The sequence below is a fragment of the Chrysemys picta genome, chromosome 2 (genome assembly GCF_011386835.1).
Source record: "Chrysemys picta bellii isolate R12L10 chromosome 2, ASM1138683v2, whole genome shotgun sequence".
NCBI classification, from domain to species: domain Eukaryota; kingdom Metazoa; phylum Chordata; order Testudines; family Emydidae; genus Chrysemys; species Chrysemys picta.
Genome location: NC_088792.1, coordinates 150965753 through 150980583, shown reverse-complemented (window position 1 = coordinate 150980583; position 14831 = coordinate 150965753). Strand labels below are relative to the sequence as shown.

Genomic DNA, 14831 nt, shown 5'->3' with positions numbered 1-14831 from the left:
GTGGGGAGGGACTCGGAGCCCAAGTGAGAACATCGACATGGCTATTTTTTAGCCCTGGAGCCGGAGGATCCAGTGCCATTGGTTATTCTTTCAGTGCAGACATCCCCAGAGAGGGGGGACTCGTCCACGGTTGCCCAGCAGCTCTGTGGCAGAGGCGGCTATCGAGCCCAGGGTCCCTAACTCCTGACCCGGTAGAATACACTGCCTTCTCTAGGATGGTAAATCTTCTCTGCCTCAAAACATTCTGCAGATTCACTGTCCTGAGAAACCAGATCTAATGAATAAAAGCACCTCGAGGCTAAACAAATCCACAGTGCTGCTTCCCAAGCTACACGGCCCACAGCTTAAGAGAGGAACAGCAGTTGCATTGGGCGCACGCCAGTTCTCCGAATAAGTAACAACAGCTTCCATAGCACGGCTCGCGCCAGAGCGCTTCAGTGTTTATGGCCCTGATTGACCACTATGCTACTGAGGTGTTACCCCACTGAAATCCACACACGCAACTGCTAGCAGCACGGAGATACGCAAACAGCATGCTCAAACACGCGCCAGCCCGGGAGGCACACACCAACCCCATTCTCCTCCCCACACACGCACTCACAAACACTGCAGCACCCAGCTCCCGTCGTCTCTCGTCTCATACACAGATTGTAAACTCTTCGGGGCAGGGACTGTCTTGTTCTGTGTCTGTACAGCACCTTGCACAATGGGGTCCTAGACTAGGACTGGGGCTCCAAGGTGCTACCCAAATAAAGTAGAATAATACATCAACCTAGATGTATGCACACCAGTCCTATACATGGGCTGCGCACCCACCCCGTAACCTCTCACAAACTCAGGCTGGCCGCATCCTGCTCCACACACCAGCCCTGCACCACGTACACACGAGACACCAAGCTAAATTCGTCCCTGGCTAAACTCCTCCAATCACCTGGACTTTACACCAGCTGGGAAATTAACCTAGAGTTCTATTTCCTACTTCTATTCTCTGCTGCAGAGAGAGACTGGACCATCCAGATTTCCTAACCCAAACGTGTGTGTTTTTCCTTTGGTTACAACGGACAAAACACTTGACTCCAACAGCGCCTGTCCACCTTCAGGAGATGTGTCCGTGCAGAGATGGGGTGAAGAGACGCTGCAGAGATTGAACTTCCAGCCGGTTGTTAACCCCAAAGCTGTATAAACTCAATTAGGTTACACACAGTGCAGTGATGGGTTGGTGTTTTCCGGCTGTCCCTAAAGCACCCCTAACAAGCACTCGCCTCCTCCCTGACCAGGAAACCTGCCAAACTGGCAGCCGAGCGGCGCTTCCCCAGTTCCCGTCAGCGCCAAACTTCCTTCGAAACAAACAATCCAACCCAGCCACTTGTGCAGTGACCGCAGATTGAAGGCTGAAGACTGTGTGCGTGCTAGGGGTGGGGAAATCAGGGACCGAGTGGCCATGCAGTGCTCTGAGGAGGGGCTGCGGCTTCCCCAGCATGGATTCAGACACACCGCAGGCCCGCACACAACAACGGGCAGACGCACACGCGGACACGGACCCTCACACGAAAAATCAAAGGCACACAAGCAAAGAGCATGCACGTGTGCATACACACACACACAAAAAGACACAAATGCGGGCATAAGCATGGACACCTTGCCTCCCTAACCCCCCCTCCTCCCCCCCCCCCCACACACGTAAAACCATACCAGCATACACACGGGGTACGTCTCTGGTTGAGCTGGGTGGTGCGACCCCCAGCTTGCATGGACCCCTACCCACACTAGGTCTGCTCAAGCTAGTGTCTAAAAACAGCAGTATGTCTGCAGCAGCACAGGTGGCCACGAACTAGCCGCTCGGAGTACAACCACACCGACCCCGCTGGGTATGTACCCAGGCAGCTAGCTCAAGCCGCCGCCCGTGAGCACACTGCTATTGTTAGGCACTAGCTCAGATACGGGTCTACGTAAGCTGGGAATCACTCTCCTGGCTCAAATACAGACATACCCAGAGAGAAGCACACACAGATGTATGCACAACTGCTACACACACACACACACACAGCTGCAAGCCTGCACACACAGCTGGCACACGTGTCCCAACACAAAAAGACCCAAGACACCCACATATCTGCAGGGTTACGACGGTGCCTCAGCTCTGCCACCGACAGGTTGTGCGACCTTGGACAAGTCACCTCCTCACCCAGGGCCTCAATTTCCCCATCAGCAAAAGGGGGCTCATGATACTGATCGGTCTCCCTCAGAGGACTAATTAGTCATTCCTGTTTATTATTATGGACTCCAACCCGTCAGACTGCACTGGGACACTGAACAGAGTTGGCAGCATGCCAGCGTTGCTAGCGCCAGCGTAGGTGGGTGCACCATAAAACCAAGGTCCTGATCTCCTGTGGTTTTTAATGAGCTTGCAGAGAGAAAAATATTAACCCCAACGTGCTGGCCAGGCTCCAGAGCAGGTAAGAACACCCCGCCTCCCTTGATATCCCCATGGCGCTCACTGGATACATTTATACTCCATTTAAACCCCGGGAAAGGCATGCTGCCCCACAGCGCCCCCTCTAAGCAGGTAAGGAATGGCATCAGCAGGGTGTCCTGCCCAGTTCTCCCAGGCCAATGGCATGGCCACTGCAACAGGAGACGCTTTGGCATAACTGGGAGAAGGGATTTCCCAGCCAGTTTCCAAGAGGAGTCTGCTGCGTCATGGTGGGTAAATCACTCGTGGCAGTTCTATTAAATGCCTGCTGCTTTCCCAGACCTTTGCAAAGAGTGTTCAGTGTGTATCAATGCACCAAGTTGCACTGTTCCCTCCCTTCCAGAGGGCATGGTGGAAAGCAAACCCTTCCCCTTTCTATACTCCCATCCTTGGGCCAAAGTAATCCCTGGTGCAACTCCACTCACTTCAACAGAGATTCCCCCTTTCGGCTCCATCTTCAGAGGCACTGACCACCTGACCTCACCTGGGATTGTGGGTGCTCAACTCTTCTGAAAAAGCAGGCCCCAACTATCTACTCACACGTCAAGGGAGGACAAAAGCAACGACGGAGAGAAGATTGCGGAAGGTTCTATGAAACGTGGGTTGTGGCAAGCAAATGTGCCTGCTTTCCCCTCCCAGCTCCATAGGTAGCTCGCACTTGAGTAGGGAGAAGTTTCCTCTCATGCAGATCTGTTTTCCTCAACTGTGATGACGACGTTAACGAGGCCAAATGACAACTCTTTGACATCACCCACTATAAAGAACTCAAAGAAGACCCCACACCACAGTTTACCCAGGAATTTAAGGATATCATCAAATCCTTCCCCAATCAACTCCAAGAGAAACTCTACAAACTCATCCTCCATGAACCCACCCCAGGATCTTCTACATGATTCCCAAGATACACAAACAAGGGAACCCAGGCAGACCCATTATATCTGGCTGCGGGACTCCTACTGAAGGAATATCGGGACTCACAGAAACCATCCTCAAACCACTCACCACACAAAGGGCCAGCTTCCTCCAGGACACAACTGACTTCCTCCACAAACTCTGCCACACTAACAATCTCCCTCAGAACACCATCCTCGCCACCCTGGATATCACTTTCCTACGCACCAACATCCCTCACAATAACGGCATAGCTGCCTGCCTCAAACATTTACAAGGCAATGGACAGCCCTCAGAGATCCACCCCAAACATATTGCCAGACTTACCCATTTCATCCTAGCCCTTAACAATTTTACATTCAACAGCAAACACTTTGTCCAAGCCATGGGAACAGCCATGGGTACTAGGACAGTTCCCTAATATGCCAACCTCTTCGTAGGCCATCTTGAAGAAGAATTTGTGGACAAATGCACCGCGAAACCAACGATAAGCTTGAGATACAATCGATGATATTTTCATCCTCTGGAAAGACGACTTACGCTCCCTCATAGACTTCCACCACAACTTCAACAACTATCTCCCATCCATTAAATTCTCTCTGGAATATTCCCACACCAGCATCAACTTCCTGGACAACATGATCAACTTCAGCAATGGAACCCTACAGACAACTATATACAAGAAACCCACAGATCACCACACCTACCTACATGGAACCGGTAACCACCCCAAACACACCATCAAATCTGTTATCTACAGCCAGGCATTGAGATACTACAGAATATGCTCTGAGGAGAAAGCTCGGGATATACACCTTAACACACTCAAAACTGCCTTCACTAAACAAGGACACTCCACCAGAAAAGTAGAAAACATCATGGAACAGGCTACCCAAATACCTTGAGAGAACCTGCTTCAATACAGAAATAAAAAAACCCTCTGACCACACACCCCTAGTTGTCACCTACCACCCCACACTGGAACCCATCCGGGATATCATCAAGCAACTACAACTTATACTCAATGGGGATCTGTAGCGGGGTGGTTTAAAGACAGCCCTGGGGCAGAGGAAAAGCTACTAGGCTGATTGGGGAAGCAGCCGCAGCTGGGCCACATCCTAATCAGGCCTCAGCTGGCCCTATAAAGGCAGAGAAGCCAGGGGCAGACACAGTCTCTCTCTGTGCATTCAGAGAGAGAAGGGCCTGGCTGCAGGGAGCTAGAGGCAGGGTACCTGAGTGGAGCAGGGCTTGGGGAAAGGCAGAGGAGCTGGGGAGCTCCAGCCCAGAAAGCCCCAGATTGCGGCCTAGCATTAGGCCAACAGGTACTGGGGGTGCAGAGGGCAGCCCAGGGTTAGGCAAAGGCAGCAGGTCCAAACGCAACCTTGCCAGTGATGAGTAGGCTGATACTGCAGTCTGCCCCAAGGAGCGGGGGCTAGCTGGTGACTGGCAGTAGCCTTATACTGAGGTGAGGTGGGGATAGTGGGTGGGGGTTTCCTGGGGAGGGGAGACCCTGAGAGAAAGGGGGTACTGCCAGGGGGCAGCACCCCGAGAAAGGGGCACCGGGGTCCTGGGAGGGACACGGGGCCAGCAGCAAGGCGGATCACCGGCCTGCAGAGGGTGCTCTTGGGTGGATGAGCTAATTCCCAGAAGAGACCAGCAGGAGGTGCCGCAGGGGTGAGTCCGCACCTGCTACAGGACCCCAGCCTGAAAGAAATCTTTCCAGAACCCTCTCTTCTAGCCTTCAAACAACCCCCCAACATCATCAGAAGCAAGCTCCCCACAGACCACGACCCACCAACTCAAAGCAGCACCAGACCCTGCCATAGCAACAGATCCAAAACCTACAGCCATATCTCCACTGCTACAATGATCAACACCACCCACAACACACCTTTCAAGATCATGGGTCCTACACACACGAATCACAACATGTGGTGTATCTCATCCAGTGCACTAAATGCCCCAATAACATTTATGTGAGTGAAACCAGACAGTCACTACGCTCTCGAATGAACTCACTGAGGAAAATGACAAAAGGCAAAAACACCCTGTCATCTGTGGGTGAACTCTTTTCACAAAGAGGTCACTCGGCATCTGACCTATTAGTCCTCATCCTCAAAGAAAACCTGCAAATGCTTTCAAAAGACAAACCTGAAAGCTTAAATAAATAACTTTGCTATACATTATAAATTATGGTCTTAATGAAGATGCTGGATTTATGGCCTATCACAACAACCTGTAACCACAAACCCCACTTTTTGTTATATGGCTACAGGGGTGTTAACAGGCCACTTCACCTTGAATGGTCCCTGAGAATAGGTGCTAACTACTTATGTCTAAGGGCTTGTCTACACCGCAGCTTTTAGTGACAAAGCTGTGTCGACACAGCCTTGTCACTAAAAGTCAGCCTGTGAACGCCCTTTTGCGGTATTTTGTCAGCACTTTTGCCAACAAAATACTTCCAGCCCTGTGAGCGGCATAAGTTTTCTCAGCAGGAAAGCGTTCCTGCTGACAAAGCCGAGTTCACACTGTCACTTGCGTCGGCAAAACTTGTCTTTTGCGGGGAGGGGGGGGCTTTTTTAAGTACCCGCAAAAGACAAACGTTTTGGTGACAACTGTGCAGTGTAGACAAACCCAAAAACTCTCTCTTCAATCTCGTATTTAGCTGTAACACTTTTAGGACAGGTCTACACCACAAACTTGCAACAGTGCAGTTGCACTGCTGTAGCACGTCTGATGAAGACGTTCTAAGCCGACAGGAGAGAGTTCTCCTGTCGACTTAACAACTCCACCTCTGCGAAAGGCAGAAGTTATGCTGGCAGGAGAAGCTGCTGTCTACACAGGGGGGTATGGTTTGGTATAACGATGTCGCTCAGGTGTGTGGATTTTTCACACCCCTCAGGGACATAGTTATACCGAAGTAAGTGTGTAGGGTTGACCTGGCCTCAGTACTCTTCCCAGGAGAAGAGCTTTGTGTAGCTTGAAAGCTTGTCTCTCTCACCAACAGAAGTTAAGAACATAAGACCGGTCATACCGGGGTCAGACCAAAGGTCCATCTAGTCCAGTGTCCGACAGTGGCCAATGCCAGGTGTCCCAGAGGGAATGAACAGAACAGGTAATCATCAGTTGGTCCAACAAAAGATATTACCTCACCGACCTTGTTTTTCTTTTCACCAGCTAGGCAGAGCAATCGTGTGTTACCATTTCAGGTTCCCAGTGACTGCCTCGGATGTGGCTGTCACTCATTGGTGTAGCCACATTGGAGTTACTCCTGAGTTAACATCAGTCCGAGAACACAGGGAGGAAAGGTGGCCTAATTGAAAAGGCACTAGAAATCTAGGGACCTAGGTGTAATTCCCAGCTCTGTCACACACTTCCTGCATGACTTTGATAAAGTCACTCCAACTCTCTGTGATTTCATTTTCTCCCAACCTCTCTGCAAAGTAGACACACTTGTCGGGTGGGCGGCAATGGTTAATGGCCGAACTCAGCAGAGGAAAAGTTGTACTAGCCACATTTTCAAAGGGACCTTTAGTTTGAGTGCCTAAGCTTTTGGGTGCCCAACTTCACGCACGGTGGGCCTGGCTTCCAGAAGTGTTGGGCACCAGCTGCAGACAATGGGAGCTGCAAATGCTCAGCACCTGTGAAAAGCAGGCCAATGGTGTCCTGTGACGGACTGAGGCAACCAAAAGTCAGTAACCCATGTAAACTCAAACGACTAATTCTGCCATAGCCGAACAAGGCTTCATCTAGTACAACACCTTGGCTCTCATGCCAGAGTGCTGCAGAGGAAGGCATAAAATCCCCCATAATACACCTAACTGGGCAATATGTCATAGTGGACCAGTTTCTTCCATACCCTCATGGCTGATCAGCTAAAGTACAAGGCTTGGATTGCCCCCTTATTTATCTGTAACTGTGGCCATGAGGCAGGAAAGCTCTTGAGCACGTGCTTAACTTTAAACATGTGCTCAAAGTTAGACAGACACCAAAGTGCCTTGCTGAACCACGGCCCACGTCAGGCCTAACAAAAATTGGGTGAATAAAGAGCTGTTTGAATCCAAGGTTTTGATTTTGGGCCATCTGTACAGAATAAAAAATAAGGGAGAAGGGAGAGACGATAAAACCCAAATAAGAAGAAGTACTCACGTCGAGGGATAGGGCAAGGATTAATTTGTTAATGTTCATGAAGTGATTTCAGGCTGAGAAGTATAAAGTCTAAGCATGGATTTTAGCTGCCATCTCTGGATTCACCCGGATAATACAGTTCAGAGTACACACTGCACTGGACCCTGACTGCCACAGCAAGGGGATTTGGGTAACCGTCTTATACTCGGCCCATACAGGGTGTAAGGCTGTAACCCAGATGGAGGATTCTACCTGATTTCACTGGGGACATGACAGGCGCATCCCTGACGCAGTAAGGAGAAAACCATGTTTGCTTCAGTTCTTTCACCTTTATTCTAAATCTCTCTCTCGCTGGCCCAGTTCAGATCTGGGGAATGCTAGAGTTGGATTCCCCCAGTGCCAGAAGAGGTTTAGCTAATGGCTCATCTCCGATTATTACTGTTCACGAGGGTGATCCCACTCATGCCATGGGCGTTTCACCACAGAACGGGCTAGGCAGACCATACAACTGGTGCTCAGAATTCCCCGGCAGAAACGCAACCCTTCGAACAAAGATTTCTTACGGGTGACCCCGACCGTCCCAACTGTCTACCAAACCCTCCTAAAAAACCCATTGCAGCCCCGGATGTGTCATCTAACTCAGCCATAACTGTACCCGTCCAACAGCCAATCTACAGAGCTACGTCAGCTCCAAAACATACACGCTTCAATCCTCTCCCTGCGGCTTTCCCCGCTGCTGCTGGGAATCCCGTTACCGTGGGACCATTGACCTAGTAACTAGCCGTCAATAACAGGGACTGATGTCCTTTGCTCCCCTAGCATACGAAGGGTGAAGCAGGTCACTGTGAGAAAGGTACTATACGCTAACATGATGCAATAGACACAAACCCTCTGCTGCTAGTATAGCTATGTCAAGAATTAGCCCCCTTGTAACAGGTGGTAATAGCCAGGAAGTGACCAAAACAAAGACATCACAGGAGTCTACATTTCCCTGGCTGTGGTTTCTCAGAACATGGCTAGCAATTCCTCTGGCAGTGGCCCTTAGTTACAAGTCAAGAGAGGATTTTTCCGATTGCCCGGCACCACCACCTTTGGCCCGACTGCTGAGTTTCCCAGAAACGTGCTAGTTGGGATGGTGAGAATCCTTCAACTGCCTAAATCAGAAAAGAGCCCCCAGATGGGAACAGATTTTTGTTACAACTGATCTGAGCTGGGTCCGAACCAGCGCCATTGAGGGCGAAGTTCTTCATTACAAGGCCTGAGCCACCCAGTTCTGGGAAAGAGAAGTAGCTTTCAAGTGAGGCACAGTGGCAAACGGATGATCAGCCACCTCTGGGATGAATGGAAGCAGCCTTTAAACAGCATACAGCAACACGATCAAGGACGAGTGGCTTATTCAACTGAAAACTTAAATACCTCTCTTCTAAAAGACACCGCGGCCTGCCGCACAGCATTCAGCTGGGGACATCGGCTGACTCAGAGCAAAGGCTGACATCTGCTGAGTCAACAGCACCACCGCAGCTTTCCAGTGACCGTCCAAGCGCCCAAGCCAGCTCTTGCTTAGCTTGAGATCAGATCATGTCACCATCGGAGGTGATGGCAGCAGGAGTCAGACACTTCAGATGTACAGCAACAGAGCTACTCAAAGGGACACCCACTCAGGTACACACTATAGGCTAATGCAGTTCAACTTATTGATTTCTACCCGCAGCAGAAGCACAGCATGGAAACAGGGGGTCTCTGCCATTCAGATGGATTAAAATACGACCACATAGATAAGCTTGGGTTGCTAACGGTTTTCCCTCACAGACAAAAACAAGGACCCATTCAAATATCACTGACCTCCTCTTCCCCCTGTCCGCTAACCCATTAACACTCAAACAGTGATCCAGGACACCTGACTTGCCCTTTCATACCACACTCCGCTCCAGTCCCGACCTCTGGGACAACTGGAGAAAGGCTGTGCCATAATCTCCGATACTGCACGGTCAGGATTGCTCAGCCCTTAAAACAGACCCCGGCCTCAAGTTCATGGTGTGTTTAGCCCATGTTAGCTGTCCAAGCCACTGGAGTATTTTTAATTGAGTGTGAACTATCAGTGCCCTCCAGAAAGTTCCCATTCTGTCTCCGTTCTCCCTGCAGACCGTGAAGGACTGGCCACCAAACTGCCATAGAATTCGGGCAGGACGTGCAGATCAGCTCCTGAAATACCTAGGTATCAGCAGACATGAGGCTCAGGTAGAGGAGGGAGTGCGTACCATTTCAGAGCTAGTTCCCCCATAATGCTCTGGGGCAGGCGGAAGTTCTGCTTCCTCCCACCTTTGCTCTTCAAACTAGGTCCAGGATGCCTCCTTGGGTCGCTGCTTGATGAGCTGTTCCGATAGTAACCTGGTTCCTCGGGAGAGGCTTAAAGCACGCTTTGAAGGAGCAACCACCTAAGCATGAGATAGAGCAAGCACGTGACAGCTGGCGTATGTCGCACACAGGCAAGGGGGCAGAAAGATGAAACTTCTCGCCCATGGCTTGCTGCCAGGGGAGTCCCTGTTGCCACTGGCTCAGTTCTTCCCACTAGGGTGGCCTTTCCATCCCCCGGGACACCAGGACTTCCTCCAGCAACTGCACGGTCAGGTGTCATTCTGCAACCAAGAGAACGAGCACAGAGGGGTGAAATGCACTGCACACCTGGAAGCTCCTCTTGTCTCCAGAGCTGCGTACTCATCCCCTTGCATCTCCTTGAGTCCCTGGCCGCTGCTCAATTGGACCTTAACTCTGGTCTTGGGATCTTCTCTCTAACGAGGTCTGGTTCTGTCCACGTCAAAACTCCACTGGGGACCTGGTTAGAAAATCAACTTGTCCCCAGATGTCCTTAAAAGCCAACTTGGTCTTTGCAGGAGACGCGGGACTGAACGGGTTTCAATCACATTTCCAAACTGTTCTTCAGCCTTGGGGCCAAGCCCTTGAGCCTAACTCCGCTGATGTCAGTAGAGGTGCTTCGCCCATTTATGCCAGCCGGGGATCTGCCCCTGTTGACTCCAGGGCAGAGACACCCATTTACACTAGTGGGGATCTGACCCTACTGACTTCAACGGAGCAGTGCCCAGGGACACCAGATGGGGACCCGTTCCATACACACTGCGAAATCGACCCAGGTTTGGTCCTGGCCATGGACCTGCTGCACGGCACCCACGTCCCCCAGCACGGCAGGTTCTTTCACCCTTCCACCTCAGGTGTTGACTGCAGAAAGGCGGTAGTTAACTGTGCTCAGGGTCCCTTTGACTGGGCAGAGTGTTGATCTCAGGGCGTTGGCTGAAATGAGGGAGGAGAATGGCCAGCGATTAAGAGCTGTTGTGATCTCATTACTATGCATGGCCCATGTCACCTTTGATGCTCAGTCAGGGAAATGATGCCCTCCTCCACTGAGAGTAGCACCTCCGGGAATCCACACCGGGTATCTACATAATGAATGACCATTAACCCAGGCCACAAGGTCCAAAGCAGAAGGTCCTTCCCACACCTCCCAGTGCGGCTTCCCCACAGTATCCCTCCCCTCTTAGCCATATGGCACTGAGATCTCGCCACCTGGATCTGAGGTTCTTAATTAAAGGACTTCAGGGGCCCATTCCAGGCTGGATGGAGACAGGTACATGCCATGTAGACAACAGCACACAACCAATAACTCTTGGGAGAGTCCATTTCTTATTGTGTCCGGCAGTTTCTCCAGTGGGTTGTTAATTCATACTCTGCTAGATCTCTCTATCTACCTCTTCGTGACCACACTGCGTGCAGCGGTACACTTGCCCACGAAAACACGGAACGACCCTGGGTTCCATTCCCACCTCTTTTACCGGGGCTCTTCTGTAAAAGATGTGAGGCTAATGAGCACGTGTTTAGGGAGGTGGTGCAATCAGGAAAACTGGGTTCTATATCTAGCTCTGGCTGGGCACCGTGGTCTAGTGATTAGGGCAGTGGGGAGCTGGGAGCCAGGACTCTTGGGTGTGCACTCTGGTGACTAGAGCAGCAGGCGGACAGCCAGGACTCCTGGGTTCTCCTCCCAGCTCTCAGAGGGACCATGGTCCAGCATCAATCTGCAAAGAGTTCAAGATGTTCCTTACATTACACTTACCTACATCAACCCTATCCGGCTGCCCAGTGATTCAGAAGTAATTGCCCATGCAAGATGTTAGCCAACTAAAGTCATTTTACTCATCCTTTCTCCTCAACATTTCCCACCAGTGGTAGTACTAGTGGCCACCAGCTTTCTAACCACCGTGTCTCCTGGCCCTGCCTAGCAGACACAGGGGTTAGAACACCAGCTACCACCTGAGCTCTGTCTACACTACAGCACCCCCCACCCCATCCTGCCTGCAGCGTTGTCCCAGTGGTAAACTCAAATTCTCCACTGCAGCTACCCCCAAGGGGGATGGTGGCTTCTGGGATGCAGAGCTGGAGCGGGGAAACCTGATCTCATACAGAGCTGCCATCGGATGTTAAATGCTTTCAATCACTGCCAGCCAAGTTCACAGCTGACCTAGAGGTGAAACGCGGCAGATCTTGTTACCGAGCCCTACAGTTCCTCCCGTGGATTGATGTATGTGCGCTAGAAAGCTTTGATAACCGAGGGCCGGTGCTGTGGCCCGGGGCAGCTCTGCAGTTAGGAGAGCAACCAGGAGGATTTCTAATCCCCCTCCACCCACACCTCCAGCCCTTCTCCAATAAATCTGAGCTCTGCCTGGCCTCCGCAGCCATTTTCCGCCTGGTCATAGGATCCGGGACGCTGCAAGCGCATCAATAATTCAAGCATGCTGTCAAAGCGACCTGCATCCCATCTGATTTAGGGGCCTAGTCAAGTTAAAAGGAGTTAATGCAGCTAAAAGGCCTTAATCAAGGCGCATGGAGCAGAAGGAACTAATCAGAGCTCTGCATTCCTCCATGGCTAACATATTTCCATTAAGGCTGCCAGGACATTCTGCAGGCGGAGCAGGGGCTGCAAAAAAGAGAGAGGACGGGGCAATCCCAGAGAAGGCAGAACCTGGTTTGTTTCAACCAGCCTGCTAACCCCTGGGTCTGTCCCGCCTTCCACCCCCCCCCCCCCCGCCGCAGATTCCCCAAGCCGCGAGGGAAAGCTTTGCATGTGGATGAAGACAGATCCGACGGCTGCTTCTCCCTGACGCCCGGAGACAAGCAGCTAAAAATAGCACACGCAGCACAAGGCGCGCTCCTAAGGCTGCAGTTGGGGAGGAGGGACTGTTGCTCTTCTCAAAGCAGCAGCTAAAGGGGGACGGTAAACGAAGCCAGGCCATGGCGTTGGGCCACTGAACGTCCCACCAACAAGGCAGCCCCAGTCCTTCAGAGTCCTGCTTTGCCGCCCCCTTTGTAACTGGGCTTGGTGCAAAGGAACAGATCTGGGGGGCCAGGGGGAGACACCTTCCCTCCCTCCCCCTCTCCCCTACTTCTGCAACAGCAGCAAAACTGAAGGCCATTCGGGCTGCAAGAGTTTTAATCCACTCTGTTGCCAGATCCTCTTCCCCCCAACAATGTCCCTTTAAATGTTTTTTAAAAGAAAAAACCCAGGCGCTGGATAGAAATAAAGAGGGTTTGGATCCTTCAGCTGCCATGCAGATCACGTTAATAATCCAGCCATTGTTGATTGCCCTTGACCCTCCCCTGCTCCGAGCATGCCTATGTTTCCCCCCCCCAAAAAAGGAGCAGGGATCCAAGCAAAGGGGGATTCCTGGGTCGGGTTGGACTGACTGGCCATAGCAATGGGTGGCGCATCCGGAAGTTACAAACCCCGCTGCTGTTCGCCGATCAGAAGTGCCGTCACCTCTCCGGGTTCCTTATTAACACGTCCCCTCTCCGTTCTGACTGTACCCGACTCTCTCCTGCGGCCAGCCGACTTCTCATTCGGGTCATCATCACTTTCTCACCTTCCACCCCCCCCACCCCCACCCCCCACAAACGAAGGCACACACACCGCCTCCTCCCTCCCCCGGCGCCTCGTTCTGCAAGCCCTGCAATCGTGACGGGGCTGATGACTCACGGGGTGATGCACGCACGAGGCTGTAATGTTTGTAAACCTAAAAAAGCCATGTGCAGGCAGGCAGCGTGATTCGGCCGGGAGCACCGGCTGCCAACTGCACGAAGAGACAGCATCTCCAGACAGGGAATGAAGGGGCCCTCCAAATGGGCTAAAAATAGGCACAAACCACCACTGTGTCTCCCAGCGTTTGCTCAGAGTCACGGGCTTGGGAAACCAGCGCAGAAGGAGCCAAGACGGGAGCAGAGAACTACCTCTCGGCAAATTTCAACTCTCCTCGCTGGGGAAGGCATTTAAAGGGAAAAAGTCAGAGTCTACCCTCGATAGATTAATAAAGACTTAGAAGTTGTGACATCAGCTACAGGCAGCGATCAGGGGTTGGGTTGGGTTGATCTAAAGACCTGCTGTGCTTATGACGATTTATGCTGCAGTTGCACCACAGACCAGGCTCCCATTGTGCGAGGTGTTGTACAAACAGAGAGCTTGACAAACAACAACCAGTCACAATTGTTGGCCGTGGTACCTTTCAGCCCCCACTCACTCTCGCAAGCACAGATGCACTTTGCTCCTAATTTTTAAGCACATGTGTAAAGAGTCCCTGCCTGGCCCATTTCAAACCAAACTGAAACAGCCCGTCTGTCTGTCTCCACCTGTTGTCTCTTGTCTTCCGTTTAGACTGCCAGCTCTCTGGGCAGGGACTGTCAGCTCTTTGTTCTGTGTTTGTACCGCACCTAGTGTTACGGGCTCATTGTCCATAACTCCGGTTCCTAGGCTCTATGGAGTACGAGCAATAAACAATAATATCTAGCTAGGTAAGTATGTATACGATTGATTGACTTGAAAACCAGAAGGGAGCACTAGTTTTATTTATTGGCACTGCAGGAGCACCTGAGGGCCTGAGTCCTGGACGATGCCACCATGATGATGTCGTTTGACCTTTTCTATAATCCAAGCCGGAAAATTCCGCGTAGCAAATCCTGCGTGTGGACCTGGTGCTGTAGCAGCCGAGTGCCTAATAAATACACACCTCTTGCCCACCCACCCAAAATGCTGCTATTTAGGACATGGCCGATTGAAAGACCTCTGCATGTGATGAACTGCGTAGAGCGAGGTTAAATGAAGGGCCAAGTGCAAATACATCCCCGCCAGACTGGATATGCAGGCGATGCTGCCATCCCCCTCAAGGGGACCAGAACTCTGCACCTCTCAGACCTGGGACAACAAAAAGCCACTGCACACAAATCATCAGATCCAGTGAGTGGGGGCTCTGTCTCTTAGCTGCCCATCTAAAGAGTCGGCATC

At 51.5% G+C, this 14831-nt stretch overlaps 1 protein-coding gene across 7 annotated transcripts in view; it reads right to left on the bottom strand.

Moving 5' to 3' along the window:
• TET3 (tet methylcytosine dioxygenase 3) overlaps positions 1-14831 on the bottom strand; it is a 159467-nt gene that overhangs the window by 104636 nt on the left and 40000 nt on the right. The window contains exon 1 of one of the 7 annotated variants that reach the window (XM_042859285.2): positions 13283-13416. The exons of the other annotated variants lie outside the window; for them this stretch is intronic. The gene's annotated coding sequence lies outside the window, so the exon portion shown is untranslated. Of the gene's footprint in view, positions 1-13282; positions 13417-14831 lie in introns of those variants that run through there. 7 annotated transcript variants of the gene reach the window in all.